This window comes from Mercenaria mercenaria, chromosome 16, assembly GCF_021730395.1.
Source record: "Mercenaria mercenaria strain notata chromosome 16, MADL_Memer_1, whole genome shotgun sequence".
Lineage (NCBI taxonomy): Eukaryota > Metazoa > Mollusca > Bivalvia > Venerida > Veneridae > Mercenaria > Mercenaria mercenaria.
Window position 1 is genome coordinate 29305145 of NC_069376.1, and position 18095 is coordinate 29323239.

An 18095-nucleotide genomic window follows, 5' to 3' on the forward strand; every position below is an offset into this window, starting at 1 on the left:
AAAAAAATTCTGAACAGAAGTTTCAAAGCATAAAGTTTAGGTGGACATGAAATTTGACGAATTAGAATTATTTCAACAATCCTAGCCGATGGTTATCCTTTGGGCGTCGATCTGAAATTATTTTCAGATTGGGCCAGAAGTTTCTGACGAAAAGACATAAAATCACTGGACACATGACCGGACAATTTATCAAATCCGCTAGCCTCCATTTTATGAACTGAAATGATTTGACCAATCTAAAGAAAATGTCGTCCATAAAATAGGACTAGCGAACCCCGGAGATTATCTTCAAAGATTTCACATTTTTAGCTGTGGCGGGCGTGTCTGTACACAGATCGGGATAATTTAAGCAAGCTTCGTTAAGGTAACCCAAGGAATATTTGAATAAACTTATATTGAATTTGGCAAGTTGACAAGTTGACAAGGCTAGTATTAATTTTGTATCAGCTGATGGCAAAGGTCTCAAACTTAGATAAATATCATTTCCTCATTTGAGTCTATTCTAATAGCATTGAATGGAGACGGCATTGCTGAAACATTTTTTCCAGTTTGACAAGTATGTTGTTATTAGAAGCAAGAGGTGGTCGATTCCTATTACGCAAATATTTAGCTTGAAAACTATTCAGTACATTAACAACTTGCCATTCGGTAATAAGACGGGAGTACCGTTTTATGAACATTAAAAATTTACTTTGATATCTCGTATAATCTTCTGATAAGTTATGAATATAGTTCTAATATATCTTTGAAAATTGTCGGTATCGCTACACTTTAAACAGTCATAATGTATATGTATTACTTAACCAAATAAAGACGAAAAATATATATGACCTGTTCAATAAATAACGTGCGGATGACATTTCATACATAAAATCTTAAATTTATAATGACATTCCATCATGCACTTGACACATCTTACATGTTATGTTACAAAACATCCATTTCATTACAAGACTGTCAGTTTTTGAGACAATACATCAATATATTTAATAATACATTTTTAGGAATAACTTGGTTGACTGAAATGGAACTAAATAAAAAGATCGCCTATAAGTAAAATGCGCATGCGCATTACGTGGAATAATGGGTGCTCTGCAAAGTCAAATTAGTCCTTGCAACATCCAATTTAATAACTGAGGTGTATATAATGAATTAATTCTAAATTCTTGGAGTTAATTTGAATTCATATTGAAATATGCGACACACACTTTTAGTCTAACATGCTTTCAGTATAACCTAAAGGAAGAACCGTTATTAATATTTCATAACAAAACATTCTTACCAGAATAATATTTGGGCCAATTGAAGAACATGAAACTCATAACCATTATATGAACTTATTGGAAGTATTTCGATTACATATGGAAAAAGATGTCGAAAATAGCGCACCAGAATTGCCTAATTGCGTAAACTTACCGACCTCGATTGCCAATGATTCGTTAAAATGTAATACAAATAATGCAGCTGTAGAAATTACAGATCCTTTTTTATATCAAAATAATACATTAAGTATTTGATGTCTTCCTGTAACTAAATGTTGCAATGCCTCAACCTAAAAACTCTTTCTGGGTAAGTTCACATCGAAATTCTAAGGAAGGATAAGCTGTTGTGTAAATGTCACTTATTCCCACAAGTAAAGTACCTGATAAATCAAAATTTGGCCCTGGAAACTTGTAACACCTTGTTTCCTGCACATTGAGCGCTGTTGTGAAAAGCAAGGAACAAGTAAACACTACCTAAGAGTTCAGCTCTTCAACAGGAAGAGTTCGATTTTTGTGCTTACTTATACCATTCAATTGGGTTATTATAGAGTCGGTCTCTACTGTACCCCAGAGCTTCGATGTGAACTTACCGTCTGAATGAAACTTCGCGTATACCAGTATATATGCTACACAAAATTTTCAGTATCAGTTATGTTGAACGTTTAATAACAACATAAACGGTTGGTGTCTAGCTTTTACAAAATCTAACATTTTGATGAAATTATAATGCAAAAAACCAAACCATTACCATTCACATATTACATTTCATTTTACATATTCTGTTATAGTTGCTTTCTTTATAGTGTCAGCTTTAATATACAAACTGATAAAAAAAATGGCAGAGATCCGTAACAAACAACTTTCGTGGTCATATTTTGAAATATTGTTTTGATATTAAATTCGTGCGCTATATCACTCACAAGTTAATAGCATGATGTACTGTTTCTGTAAACAACATTCTTGTTCTGTGATATTACATCGATTAAATATCTTATGTAACCTGTTGCAGATAAAGAGTGGGATAATAAATGCTAAAAATGCTGCTTACGCAGGTATTCTTTACATCCAGAAAAGCCATAGGTTGTTACGAAGAGCTGTTTTCAAATTCTTCAGAGTAGGTAAAATATTCTGATGATCATACATTGTACTGACTGTTCTTCGAATATTGCCATTTTCGACTTTGTCTAAGGTATAATAATCTTTTATCCACTTTGATGTAGGTTTACTCGATTTCCAATGTCTCACGGATTATATTGGTAAGTGTTGAAACACGCCAATAATGCGAGCTAATAGGATTTTCGATCCATTATTTGTCTCTTCCTGGACGCAAAATGAATGAACATTTCTGATGATTTTGCGAGAATTATCACTATATTTGTAACTTGCTGAAGTCATTACACGGTAATTCAGACTAACAGGCAAATATTTTTGAATAGCTAACACATCATTAACTAATTCATCCAATGAACTGCAATTTTCTAGTGCAATGTTTATTGAAACCAACGTATAAAACGTCTGTTTTAAACGCTATATACTTTGGGCCATGCATTCTTTTAAATTAATCGACAACTTATACCGTTACACTCTTCCATTTTTGACGAAGCAACTGTCTTGAATTAATAAGTCACGAATCTCACAACGTGGTCAACCTATAAAGAGAGCCATGCCACAGCGAAAAGGACCAGTTGCCACACAGACTCTATTAGCTTAAAGGCTTCGGTGACAACAGTGTTGTTTGTTGGTACATTTGTAGTATTTTAGGTCTCTCTTGGAATATACAACGTATATATGTATGTTAAGTTAACGGAAAGTTAATGCATTATACAGAATTTGGAAAGTGTCACTTTAATTACCGATATTTTATATGTGATTCTGCCACTGAATTCCTTAGCTGACCAAATAATATATGCTGTTCGACTTCAGAAGGTGAAAAGTGGTTACACTGCTTTCTTCACAAGACCGTCACAAAGTTGTACATTTAAATGTGACAAAACTTCAACACAACATCAACACCTTGAAAACAGGTCACTAAGCAGTGTATTTAAAGGTGGCATAACGGAAACACGAACAAATTTAAACTAAATCCAAAAGTGAATTTAAATGTGATAAAATTTCAACGAAACTGACAAAATTTTGGCAAAAGAAAGAATTAAAACGAAACATCATCAATGTAAAACAATCAATAAAATGTTGACTATATATAAACGAAGCTGAAAATATTCTTTTTGAAACAAGTTTCCTTCCCTAAAAGCCACGACATCGTTTATGTCACCATAAAAGAACATTTGGGAGAATACAAGATTGTCCTGAATTAAAGATCCGTAAAAACACAAAATAAGAATTAAATGGTAGATGTATAGTTTCGATTTTAATATGAAATTGGCTGCATTTAGTGCATAAGAAGGCCAGGGCTACTTTTTCCACCTCGCCCGTTTCGCTTGTCGCTTTGAGAAAAATATATAAATTCAAGGGGAATATTTTAAGCATTTTAAGCACGGATTTATTTCTACGGTTGCAACATACATGCCTTAATTGTTTAGATGGTACTTGTAAGACTTTGTTGCGTCTGTATTGAACCTCAGTTTAAAGCAGCCCGCCCGCTTAGCTCAACTCGATCCTCGGGCGGAGCGTATGTTCTCCGTGACTATTTGATAAACGACACTGTGTCTGAAATCATTAGTCCTCCACCTCTGATTCATGTGGGGAAATTGGCTGTTACTTGCGGAGAACAGATGTGTACTGGTACAGAATCCAGGAATACTGGTTAGGTTAACTGCCCGCCGTTACATGACTGAAATAATGTTGCAAAACTGCATAAAACCCAAGACAAACAAACAATCAGTTCAAAGCAATGTCTGTAATGTCAGCGTTTGTTGGGTCTAGTTGGTGCTCTTAATTCATTTGAAAACAACATAATTATACGACTCCATGTAAACTGTGTTGTTATTAAGGAGGACTTCGCTTACCATTTAACTTTGTGCTAAATTTGCTCTGTTTGAACACCTTACTCTTTCATAAAATAGTTGTTTTACCGTTTCACTGTGGGGAGGGATGTTTATACGGGAAAGTTAAGGTCTTTTAACAGAGAGATTCTCACGCTTTTGCACTGTTAACACACCTTTTTACATATGTCCGTTTCATTTCTGTTCAGTTTATGAACATTTGATGAATAAGTTAATGAGCAATGTATTCATTTCTAACCCTTTGTTATATCATCAGCAAAATCCATCGAAATACGACGGTAACCGTGCCAACCAAACCCGTGCACCAACCAATCTCTCGGATTTATGCAGATGATATAACACACAGGTTTATGCAGATGTTATAACACAATAAACATGCTAATTTAAGCATAATAATCTATGGCAGTACATTGGTAAAAATGCTGACTAATTATCAACAAAACTAATATCATGTGATATGTATGCATTTATATTACCATAGAGCTGAGAATTCAAGTAGGGTTCTAATTAGTTAACCTTTACTCTGCTAAATTTCTAAAATGGACTGGTCCGTCATTCAACTTTGGCAGTATCTTTAATCATTTTAAGAAGTGTTCACTGAAAATGTACTGGCTAAATAGCGAACAGTGCAGACTATGACCAGCTGCAATTGCAATTGTGTTACCTCCCCAAATTTCCCTTTGCATTCATAAATACTCATGTTCATGTTGACTTAATTTCTTTTTGAAGAATGAATAATTAAGAATTCCCGACTATAGCATTTTAAAAGGACAGATCTTGTGTTTGTGATGCAACCATTCCAAATTTTACATTTCATATCGAATATATATCAGGTAAATAATCTGTTTATGCACAGTTCAGAATTCCAGTTGTGCTTGTAAATTGATGGATTTTCAGAGTAACGTATCGAACTTCTTTTTAAAAACATTATTCTTAATTTGCCATCTATATGTACTTGCGTAGAAACGTTTTACTGGTTATAACACACCAATTTATCTAACAAAACAATAGTTTCCTATATCGGCATTTACAAAACTTTTTCAGTTTGATAATAAAGGCTCCTCTTATTAGTTGTCCTCTGCAGTGGCATGGTTCAAGTGTTAACTCTTCAAATTCAAGGATGTTTAAGATACGCTAGAATAGTGGGCAGACGTTTCACAGACACTTTTCATTTACCTTTGATTTTAATAGTGTATTTATTTGTTGAAATTTTGATCTCATCTCTCCATACAAAGCATATGTCTGGGAATAATTGTAGTTATTGATTTGCTTTGTAACTATTTTCTTAAAGTATTTGAAATGTGTTCTTTCGCTAGTTGTGCAGATCACAATATGAAGCTTTTTTATTCATTCTGACCTAGTGTGTGAAATTATGAGCACCGTTTATAACTGTAAAAATAAGTTTATCTATAACGAGGAATCAATGCGACTTAATAAAATTAGAACAGTAATTTCTTCAACTGGGTTGTGTCTGTTTTGACAGATTGAAGGCAACTGTCCTATACTTAATATCTGTTTTTATTTTTATACTAATGCATTGAGTCAAATCCATTACTTCCGATGTAAAAAAAAAATAAGTATGACTTCAATTTATAATGTGGTCGAGAAATGTATTTTAGGTAAACAATCTCAATTGTTCGCTGTGCGTTTTTTAATGGAAACAATCATGCGTTTCAGAAACGTTTGTCCGTGCGCAGATCCAAATAAGGTGGCTTTTTTTTCAATTCACTTAGGTAAAACCACACTAGAAAATGTATTATGAACCAAACTGCTTTTATAGGAGCAATTATCTCTACTGTCTTAAAGTTTCATTTCATTCGCTGAAATGATCGTGGACTATTCAATACTTATATAAAATATCGATACATGTACGTAACCACAGCATTATAAAAGTTTAACCAACTAAACAGAAATTACATTAAATGAGAAGTGGTATCTCTAATTAAAAAGTAATCAGTCAGTTGATGAAGTATTTCCTTAAATATTTAATAATGTTGGTTTCAGAACGTCAATTAATGCATGATTAAAATTTTCAGTCAACATGTGAGCCGATCTTAATAATTATTACTAAACTGGATATACACCACAGGGACATTTTATCTTTTTTGCTAAAATAACAATAATCATATTGACATAAACCATTATTTTTAACGTAATAAAGATGATGAAAAACTCAAAACAAACAACAGGAAATATCTAAATTGTAGTTAAAGTGTTATCCACAGCTTTTAGTACTGACAGAAAAACTTTCAATACAAATTACTTGCCATGGCGGATCATCTATATGTAATAATGCATACGAAGGAGGAACAAGACCTGACAGAAGAGACAAATCTTTTCTGTTTGATAGAGACACGGAGCATGCTGGGAGAAGAAAAAAGATAAGAAACAATGACGTTGGTGAAATAAACTTATTTGTTTCGAATGAATTTGAAATATATCTCGCTTAGAAGTGAGAAAATATTTTCACGAGCGCGTAAAGAATTTAATGTGAAAATTTTCTCACTTCGACGGGAAATATATTCAATATTCACTTGTCTGTGGATATTTGATAAGTGAAGTGTTAACCTTGATGATTAACATCAAACATATCGACGTCGCACAAATGAAACGGTCGCATGTGTTACCTATATCTTATCCAGAATCGTAGACGGTAGATCATGTCTCTGTAAAATACACGACATATTTTCATATTATATTCATGGTTATAAAACTCGCATGGGGGATCATACAAAATTATAAAGCAGAAAATAAAATGAATGTCAATACTTACATCAAAACAGATGACGCATAAAGATATTTCCTTGTTACACACAATTACAGTATATTAATTCTATTTTCAAAAGAGAGGCTCTATAAACCTGATGCAATGGTGCATTCGTGCTTGTTTATTTTTAAAACATTATAAGTCCTCCATTGATACCATTTCAAAGATAAAACCTATATTGTAACCAAGAAATAAAGATTATCATGAGTGAGTGAGTGAGTGAGTTGGTTTTACGGCGAATCGACACAAAATGGTCATATATCGCCGACAAGAAGTCATATTACAAACGCATGATTATCACGAAAGATTATCATGAACTTAAAAGGGTATCAATATACCAAATATGCTGCTTTTATTCATTATTGAAAGTTAAAATGCCCGTCGTTTATAGTGTGCAAGATATGCGTCATTACCAGCATTTAGTAACATCTCTAAACCGATAAAGCGGGACAGAACTACCTATCATAAAAATCAATAAAACCAATAATCCAATATCATCGCTACCGGACGGATTCGTTGATTACCGTACTAATTGCTGTTGTTGTAGTAACACGGGGTGGGGGGGGGGGGGGGGTCGATAATTAACAGCTTTGGTGATTATCTGATGAATTTACAGGCGGGCGGTTTGCTAAACGATATACTTGAATGAAGTTTTAATATTTTGAAAATCGGAACAAGTCGAAAATTTATATTGTCAAATAAAAGTAATATTTAAGAATATGAATAAGTTATCTAAAATATTTAGAAATCGTTACATTTTATAAATCGAACACATAGATTTAATTTCTTTTTAATACATGAAACATCAATGCTAACATATATCTTTGTACAGAAAAGAAATATTTACGCACAAAAAACTGTCTGTAAATAAAATAAATATTCAAGAATATAAATATGTTATCTAAAATATTTAGAAAGTGTAAATATACTTCCTCTATACGCGCTTTCTTTCACATATTATGAACATTAGAATATGAGTTTTTGTTTCTAAAATATTTTCAAAATTCTAAATCACTACTGTAACGCTTTTCGATTTTCATCGTAAAAGGTAGTAAAAATAGCAAATTTTCATGTATTTCCGTAACATAAAGTTTGTCAGTAATTAAGTTTTGAAGCCTTCATAAGAAATATAGCATTTTTTTTTCAAAATATCTAAAAGGTATTTTTGTTGTCGAACGATCTGGAGGCCAGTCGCTTTAAAGAAAAACAAGTATAGAAATAAGACTTATACTTTTAAAAGGAAATACTTAAGCCTTACCATGTTGGACACGATTGGTTCTTCCTTTGCGATCAGTGTAGATGATGATCAGCCTGCATATCCGTGCAGACTGATCATAATCTGCACTGTCTGCCATTCGGCCAGTAACTTTTTGGTATGCACCCCTTTTCATAATTAATAGAACTTTCCAAATTGAAAGATAGACAAGTTCATTATTGTAATTTAGCATGGTAAGGATTAAGTTTCTTATATCGTTCCTAAATAGAAATATCATATTTGCGTGACTTGAATAAGTACTGCTGACAAATACTACGTATACTACCATAGTATACTTTAATTATAAATATATTGTTACAGGAAAAAAATCAACATTAAATAACAATAACTTCATCAGTAGCTCAATTTTAGAATAGCAGACTTTAGTAAGTAATAACTTAAGTTTTTCCGTGAAATTTGGGCCAGGATCTTTACTCAGTAAATATTTACCTATTAACGATGTGAATTCTAAATGTGTACTGATTCTTCCTACTGTCATACGATTCATGAAATAATGGTTAAAAATCGTAAAAATAAAATTCCTGAAAGAAAGGGAAAAAACTATATAAAGACAGAAGAAAGTGAAATATATATATAAAAATACAAAATCCATAAAAACATAAAAAATACCTTTCACTTGTAGTAAGCCGGGGTAACATATCTTTTATGACCCGGCTTGAAACAACACTGACCGGATATTGTTTACCCCTGGGCAATATTGTAATACACAATAAAAGGCAAAGGGTAATTTTAAGATATTTGTCACAAATTAATTATTTTATGCTTAATGTGATTGTGTGCAATATTTAGACTAAAACAAATAATAGATAGCGCATGTTTTTAAACGAATAATTAAAGAGTGTACCAAAAACATGCATTAATTTAAGAATACAGAATAATATATACAAAGGAGGTTCGGAAAGAAGCAGAATTATCAGTTCATCAAGGCTCTCTTTCAAACTAAAGTTTGGTCATATTATGAATAATAGAAAATGTTTTTTTTTGTTTCAAAATTATTGGAAAATTCCCATATGAAGAAAAAAAGATGACCGCGTCGGAGATCGGACCCGGACCGCCGCGGCAATAAAAAGGAGGCTCCAGATCGTTCGGCTAAAATAATATAGGAATCTGGAAATTAATCATCGCTATATTTAAGCATGCTTTGAAACTCGATTACTGACAGACTATATTTTACGGAAACACATGACAATTAGTTGCTTTAAGTATTTTTTTGCGATGAAAATTAAAAGCATTAATATAATTAATGCGAATTGAACACTAAATCCTCCATAGTGTTATTTTAAACGACATCGGATATAGTATCGGCGTTTCTGAGTTCAACAATTTATTTGTTTTCATTTGTCTAATTACAATCTCAGCTTTTTATTATTTTTTTTTATTTTGTTGTTGTTGTTGTTAATGTGAAGTTGCGTACAATTCATAGGCTTTGAGCTATAACAATTTGTACCGACAAAGTCAGGCTAGCAGACGACAATATTTTCCGTAACACCTTCCGAGTACTTACGGATAACGGCGGAAAAAGCCGGATTTTTTAAAGAAATGTTCTCACTGTACACACTAAAATGCTAAAAGGACCAAACAAACCATTATTAAATTAAAAAAAAATTACACATAACGAAAACTGAATAATGTTTCTACATTTTTAGGGGTATCGATTTTTTTATTTTTTGCGGAAAATATCTCATTTTATCTGTTATATTTGAAAAAGTCAGTTTTTTGACACGTTTCCTACAGAATCCATATGAACTGAGGTGGGTCTATTTAAAGTCAAAAAGGACCAACCAAATATTAAGATATTTTTTAAAAAAAAATATCCATAATATCCGGAATAAATTAAACTTTAATTTGTGGGGTATCGAATTTTTGATTTCCAAATAGAACTTTTTCTATTTCACTTTAAGTAATTTTTTCCTTCTTTATTTATATAGGCAAATTTATCGATTTTCAGATAGATCGATGTTACTAAAAGTTGGTAATGTTTACCTCACCCTCAGCAGTTGATCGTCGCCTTAATTGAAATATTATCTTCTACCATTCCAAAAGCTATATATGCGCTCATTTACCTCATTCTATGAAGAAAACAATGAAAATAAGTTTTGTTAGGTACAGTGAATTTGTAGATTTTCAATAGGGAATATTTTGTAAATCCTTTTATTCTTTTTTACTTTTGAGATTTGAAAAGAAATGATAAAAATATAATGACATATTTGTAACTCGTTAATTGGAGTTAGAGCCGTACTTTTGGTTTAGGCAAGCACTCCCATACAAATGCTTAACTATCACATAATATTAGTGTTGGTTTATAATTGTTCAATATGTTAACTGTATTTTTGTAAGTTATTATATTCTTAATGTAGAAATCACGCACAAGTTTTCGTGTTATAAAGCGAAATAAATCCGAGGGATTGGTAGTGCCCGAGGTTGGTGGGCGCGGTGATCGTCGTATTCCGAGAGATTCTACTGATAGCACGACAAGAAGCAATCATGCGTTTAGAGCTAGAAAATGCGTATGTTGTCTATCAACGTCGCCATCAAAGGTTTATGAAATGATCGGGAATACCAGCGTTGTTTATTCACGTTGGCGACATTTCCGTTCGAATCGAATCGTCCACTGCTGGGTTTAAGACGTTTTTATTCTTATTTATTACCCCCCGACAAAGGCGGAAGGATATAATTTTGACGTTGTCCGTCCGGAGTCATATCTAAGAAGTGGTTGGGAATATCTAAATGAAACTACATGTACATGTTCACCACTATGCGGCCCGTCAAGTTTCAGTCAGATTGCAATTGTCAAGTAACACAAAAGAATAATTATTCTTTATTATTTTACCTTACCTACTTACCATACTGTAGTATACCTTGCCAGGTATATAATTATATTATCTGTCCAACACCTTGATATCAGCCTAATGATATTGGTTAATATGTTTTCATTAAAGAGAATTCCTAAAGGTTTTTTTCTTTCATAGATTTTTTTCTAATTCACATATATGATAGGAAAATTTGTCACCAGGCTTATTTTCGTGAAAAATTGTTTTGAACACACCCACTGTTGCTGATACTGCCAGAGATTTTTCAACATTTTTATAATTTTCTGCTTTTTCATAAATACCAGCCAAAATATACATCAAGACAGCACTATGAGGTTTATTCTTTTTACAGATTTTATTATATACTAATTTGATATCATAGTCATATTTGTAACACTATATCCTTGCAATGATTGGTGTAAATGAAAAAAAAAATATTGTTTCATATTCACTTTTGTAAACGTTTTTCAATGAAAAATACCCATAGTGAAAAATATTTTTTTTTATTTTGAAAAACAAACTGTTTCATAGAATGTTTTCCTGTTTTTCTTGTGTATAAAAAATTGTATTGTGAGCATAAAAATGGCTAAAAATGTATGAGTCATCAGGCTAAATTTTGTGTTAAGACCTTGAATACAACACATATACGGACGAAAAATTGCGCGAACATGATCAAACTGATTACATGTATATCTGCTATAAGTTAAAAAAATAGTTTTAAAAATTCTTAATTCTTTCTATAATTGAATACTAAATAATCTGAAAGGTGATACTGTCTTATCAGTACTAAGTCAATAGTCTTACATAATATGAACAACACTGTCTTTGTACTGAAATGCGACGTGAAAACACAGCCACAAAAATGGCAAGATACCTGTCAAGCATGATATTTGTCAATAAAGCATAAACCAGTAACGACATTTGATTACTGATAAAACATATCAAAAATGTTATTTCATTCAAAATTCCTCATATTTAAGATAATCTGACAAATGTTTCAATAAATGTTCACTTCACTTTAGTTTTCCATAGAAAGTGTCGGCTGCGCAGAAAGATGCGCATAGAAAACTATAGGAATTCCCTTTAAGAGAAAGAGTAAGTAGCTATAATAAAAGCTGTAGAAAGATCCTTAAGAAGCTTAGCCTGCAGACGGTTTGATTGCGTCTGTTCATGAAAGATAATTGAAAGTGCAACACTTCTCACATCCTCTAGCACCGGTATAAGCGGAATTCCGTTACACAGATCTTGAATGGTCGCCATGATCCAAAAGGACAAGAAAATGTAACAACGAGCCGCTTTGGAAACGTCATGTGACATTATCCGGTTATACAGTCAAACATGTGAACAAATACCACTCTTCGGAACAAGCAGAAGTGGTCTTTGTTCACAGGTGGTCTTTATTCGGGGGAAGGGTCACTTCTCAGTTAGTCATTATCATGCTGATAAAAAAGTAGTTTTACAGCTTCTTGCTTTCTTTATGTTCTATGTATTAATTCGGCCGGTGTAAACTTGAAAATTTTCAATCAAGCAGTAATTATTATGTTTGCTATAATGCAAAAGTCGTAAACATTCGCCGGATTTCAAATATTTTCATACCGGAACGGTCTAGCTTGGCCGTTATTGGGGAATGACCCTTGGGAATGAATTAGGCCGGTCGCTGGTCGCGGTGGCCAGGTGGTCGCTATTCACGACCTTTTATATGAGCATTTTTCTACGGGGAACCAGAGACCGGTCGTGTCGACAGGTGGTCGCTATTCACAGGTGGTCGCTAGCACAAGTTTGACTGTATATGCATTTTATATGTTATCACTGGTGTTCAATAAATACTCCAAAAGTGATTCATTTCTTCTCTTAATTTTTATATAATGTACTAGCACTAAGGGAATGTTAAACTGAGTTTCAAAATCGTTTTCTTCCTTTGAACATAAGTAAATACTAAGCCCCTTGGCAACGCCATGTGACATTACCCGGTCCAAGTTTGTATTCCCTATTTTGTATTCGCTAAAACACCACTTGCTACCCATTTGTTTCCAAGCTTTATTTGTCTAAGGTTATCAATATTACACCAATAACGTTAATTGATAACGATATTTAGCAGGGATATTGCATTTGTCGATGCCTGCAATTTGTGCTGAGCAGAGATCGAGGATTCAAGTTGAAAGCCACAAAAAGAGATTTATGTTATGCAGCATAAAGCCAAAGGACCGTCAGAAAATAATTTATCATTGATACGAGAGGTTCTAAAATGGCCCGGTGTGTATCCATAAGTTGTCATGTACCTGACGTCAAAGGGCAATAATGACCAACTTCGCCTTTTATGTAGGGTCTCGTTTAAAAGCTGCTTTTATTGAGTGGTTGTCTGACTGAAAACAACTCTTGAATCGAATACAACCCCTATATTTCCCTTTTTAAAGTATGACCATGCTCTTCAAGAAAGTTAAAGTTTCAGACCGTCAAAAGAAATCATGGTTTGCGTTGCAGTCATTTCAAGTTTCTCAATGTTTAATTGAATAAAGGTTACCTAATCAATGTGTTTAGAATGGAATTCCAATAGTGGGAGACGATGCTTGTGAAATGATGAATTGTGTGAATAAACGTACTGAAATTCTTTATTAGATTTTTGATATTCTACCACCTACGTATTACTGGTACGTTTTCCGAGCTATCTGATAAAGTGATATTTTCCTATATCGGCATTTAATAGAACACTTTTTTTTTCTATTTAATGAAAACAGCTCCTTTTATCACTTGTGCTTATCTGTGTTATATGTCATGGTTCGAGTGTTTAAATCTTTAGGAATGAGTAATATTTCAAAGAGTTTAAGAAATGCGAGAAAGGTTAATGTATTTGTTCAGACAAGTTTAATTTTAGCTATGATTTTATAAGTTTATTAATTCTGTCAACGCAAACAGCAAATTTCTGGACATTACCGGAGTTACTGGTTTGTTTTAGAGATATGTTTTAGTACAGGTTAAGGTAGATAAGATATCATTCATTTATTGTCGGGTAAAAACAAAACAGTTACAACATATACTTAGTCTAATGAGCGTGTACAAGATAAAACTTGATTGTGTAGTAACATACAAACAAAAGACATGAAGGATTTAACCAGAATCAGCACATTTTCAGACAAACATTATACGTGCAGCAATACCATTAAAGAAATCAGTCAATTCAATAGAAATATCAGCACAAGTAAGAACATTACTAAGAAGCGCATAACTAATATCTATATACAAACCTATTACGAAAGAACTTACTAAAAGCATAAGAACATTTATTATTTAACAGCAAATTAAAAAACGCAGTTGTGGTTACAGGAAGCAAATTAAAAAGTTATAAAAAGAACGAAAAATGTACAGAAGGTATCACAAATATTTGAAGCTTAAATTGCAGGTTGAAAGCAATGAAGAGGCTTTCAAACAAAACAAAATATATTTTAAATGTCGTCTTACGCTAATAATGCTTATCGCAATATGAAGCAATTTTTGAATTCTGTAAAGTCCAGCTTGTGAACCTACGAGCACACATTATATTGTAAAAGGGAAAATTATTTTCATCTATCAAGAGGCATTAATGTGACATATTATTATCAAAACTCTATTTTTCAATAGGATTATGTCATTTAACCTTGATTTCGATTTAAACGTAATAAAGTTGAAGAAGAATTTCATGTGAACACAGTTTGCAGGCAACTGCCGTTTTTCTTTTTTGTACTCTGGAATCAGTCAAATGCATTACGTTCGAGGTAAAAAATGATACGATTGATTTCAAATGATAATAAAGATGAGAATTGTCTTTGTTTATGCAAATAATCTCAATAGTTTAATGTTGTTTAACAAAATCTGTTCTGTATTTCAGAGACGTTTGCCCGTTTGCTCATCCAATAATGATGATTTTATTGTAATTAAACTAAATACTATAAAATATTTGTGAACCAATTTGCTTTAAAAGAAGTCATTGTCTCTACTGTGTTAAACTTTAATTGATTTTACTTAAAGGACATGCGAAATAATTTTAGAAAGTTTGCCTAGTAAGTTAAATGCAATTTCATGATTTCAATAACAAATAATTTGATATAATGGCTTCAAATACTCAAGTCATATTCCTATCACACTGTCACAAAACATAATTTTATTTTATAATTGCTGTGTTGGAATTCTAGCATTTTACGTCTAAGGGTCATATTTTCTGTAAAATGTGCAAAGTGTAGTTTCAGTGAAATAAGCATTATGGTATAAGGTATTCTATAATAAAGATATTTTAAAACAAATAGATAAAATTTTAAAACGCAAATTATCAGTTCTATTATCATTTTAAAAGATAATTGAAAAGCAAAAAATAAAAGTGACACAAAACATTGGGTCACACAACTGTACTTCAGTTTTTTTCACCCGAGTGTCCATGATAACTGATGCATTGATCAAGCCTTTTGTTTGTTTTCTGACCGGGTATTATAGCGAGAGTTATATACTATATACATGTACTTTTATAATGGCTATCAAAACAGATAAATGTGCTTTGTGTTACTCTAAAACAAAAACAATAAAACGACATATAATTGTAGGAGAACACTGAGTTGCCCAATATTATATCAATGGCACAGTACCTATATAGCTAGTATCGACATTAATGTGGATATAACGTCAATATTATGCAACTCCTGCATTTGCAAGTTATACAGAAAAAGAAAAAGTTTAGATAGTTCTGTTAGTTGCATCGGGCTTGGGATAAGTGTTGGCCATGTCGGGGCACTTCTAGATCTGTTGGTGTCGGAGTTCCTGAATGGAAAAAGGATATATTTAAAATCATTAAAACGCGAGTTAGATTTTGTGAATCAAATCCTTCCTTATTACCTTCTAAACACAAGTTTTCACTTCGAAGTTTAAAGAAAGCTTTATCCAAGGTGCATACGAATTTTGTTTTCACTCCTGCAGATAAAGCTTCTAATATTATTATTATTGTTATATGACGCATTCATTACACAGAAGTATTACAAAATAAACTGAAACATACAAAAGCTTACCAGTTATCACAACTAGATGAGGAAACTATTGCAAAAAGTCATGCAAATCATTGTATAAATTTTAATGTCGCACTTGACGACAGTCAAATGAAGCTGACTACTCTTTATTAGATCCCTAATCTTCACAAAACTCTATATAAAGCTCGATTCTTTGCAAATTCAACCTTATGCACTACCAAAAACTTTTCTGTACTTTTGACTTTCTGTCTTACTACAATTAAAGACCATGTACAGAAGTACTGCTCCAAGGTTTATGAGAACTCGGGTGTTAATCTGTCTTGGTTCATCAAGAACGCTGGAGATGTTATCAAAAAACTAAAAAAAAACAAACATTTCAAATGTTCGATTTTTCTACTCTTTATACTAATTTACCACATAATCTTATTAAAGAGAAACTTGTAACTTTAATTGAAAAACACATTTGCAAGAGAAAACGTTAATTATCTGGCTTGCAATGGAACTAGAGCATTATTTTCTAACAGTGCATTTAAGGGATACAACCTCTGGAGGTTTTGTGAAGCTCTAACGTTTCTACTAGATAATATATTTATCAAATTTTGCAATAAAACTTACAGACAAGTAAGTGGTATCCCGATGGGAACCAACTGCTCCCCCGCCCCTCATTACCGTTTATTCTTATACTGTTATGAACGAGATTTCATGTTTAGTTTATCTACTGCGACACAATTTAAAATTATTGAAGCTTTTAATGGAATCTCAAGATATCTTGATGATATTTTAAATATGGACAACCAATATTTTTCAGAAATGGTGAAATATATTTACCCTTAAGAGTTACAGCTTAACAAGGCTAATACTTCAGATTTAGAAGCGTCACTTCTGGATCTAAATTTAAAAATTGTGAATAATAATTTAGAAACGAAAATATATGATAAAAGGGACGATTTTAATTTTGAAATTGTCAACTTTCCCCCATCTTGATGGAGATGTCCCTCGAGCAACATCAAACGGTGTCTGTATTTCACAGCTTATTCGTTTTGCAAGAGCTTGCTCAAAGATAAATGATTTTAATGACAGAAATCTTCATATCACCAAGAAATTGTTACAACAGGGTTACCCTTATTATAAGCTACGAAAAGCTGTTTACTACAAATCGTCTGAAAAATACAATAGGCCCCTTAAAACACTTTTAAAACATGGACTTACACACCCGGAATACTATGGAGATGTAGTTTATACAATTCGGAAAATTAAACACATCCCTTATTTTAGTCATTTGTTTTGTAAAATTGGTTAAAAAAAGTTGACCAAAAGAGGATACGTGAAGCCAGTGTATGTTTAGTTATTGACCACTCTACAGTTAATTGCTACGCTTTCCTATTTGATGGTGCGATGATTAATAAAGTGTAGGACTCCATGATGCTTTTCTCCTAAGTCCTACATACAACGGACGCTGATTTTTGTCTTACAGTTTTCTTAGTCGTGCCCTTAAAAGTTAGGCTCTTGTTGCTCTGACTTCAGACAAGTTGTTGAGTACATTGGTGTAATTGTACCTTAAATCCTTTACCTTAATTTTATCTTTTGCTTTATTTATCTGTTACTTTTGCACTGATGTTAGAGCCTTTCTCAGCGGGGATTTTATTTACATTGTATTCTTAAACTTGTTGAATATAGGGTAAGTGCGAGGTTGGCATGCCCTAAACGCGTTTAAACCCCCAGTTTCCATTATTTAGGTTACTGACCGTTCCAAGGCGGTGCCCCTATTTTCAACAGGTTGTTTTGTCTGATATGTATTGTATGTTGCCTCCGCCCCACTCCCCCTTTTGTCCTCTCCTTTCCCTTGCAGTTACGTTACTTTTTGCATCCCCTCCCCCTTTACTTTTAGTAAGTTTGCGTGGCTTCTCTTTGTTTTGGCAGCCAAATCCCAAGACGGTACTTGATTGATTTTTCCTACTTGTGTGTGTGCGTTTGTAAGCTTGTGAGTCTATAACGGTGTCCTACTGTTTTCTTACGTGTTGCTTGTGCGTTT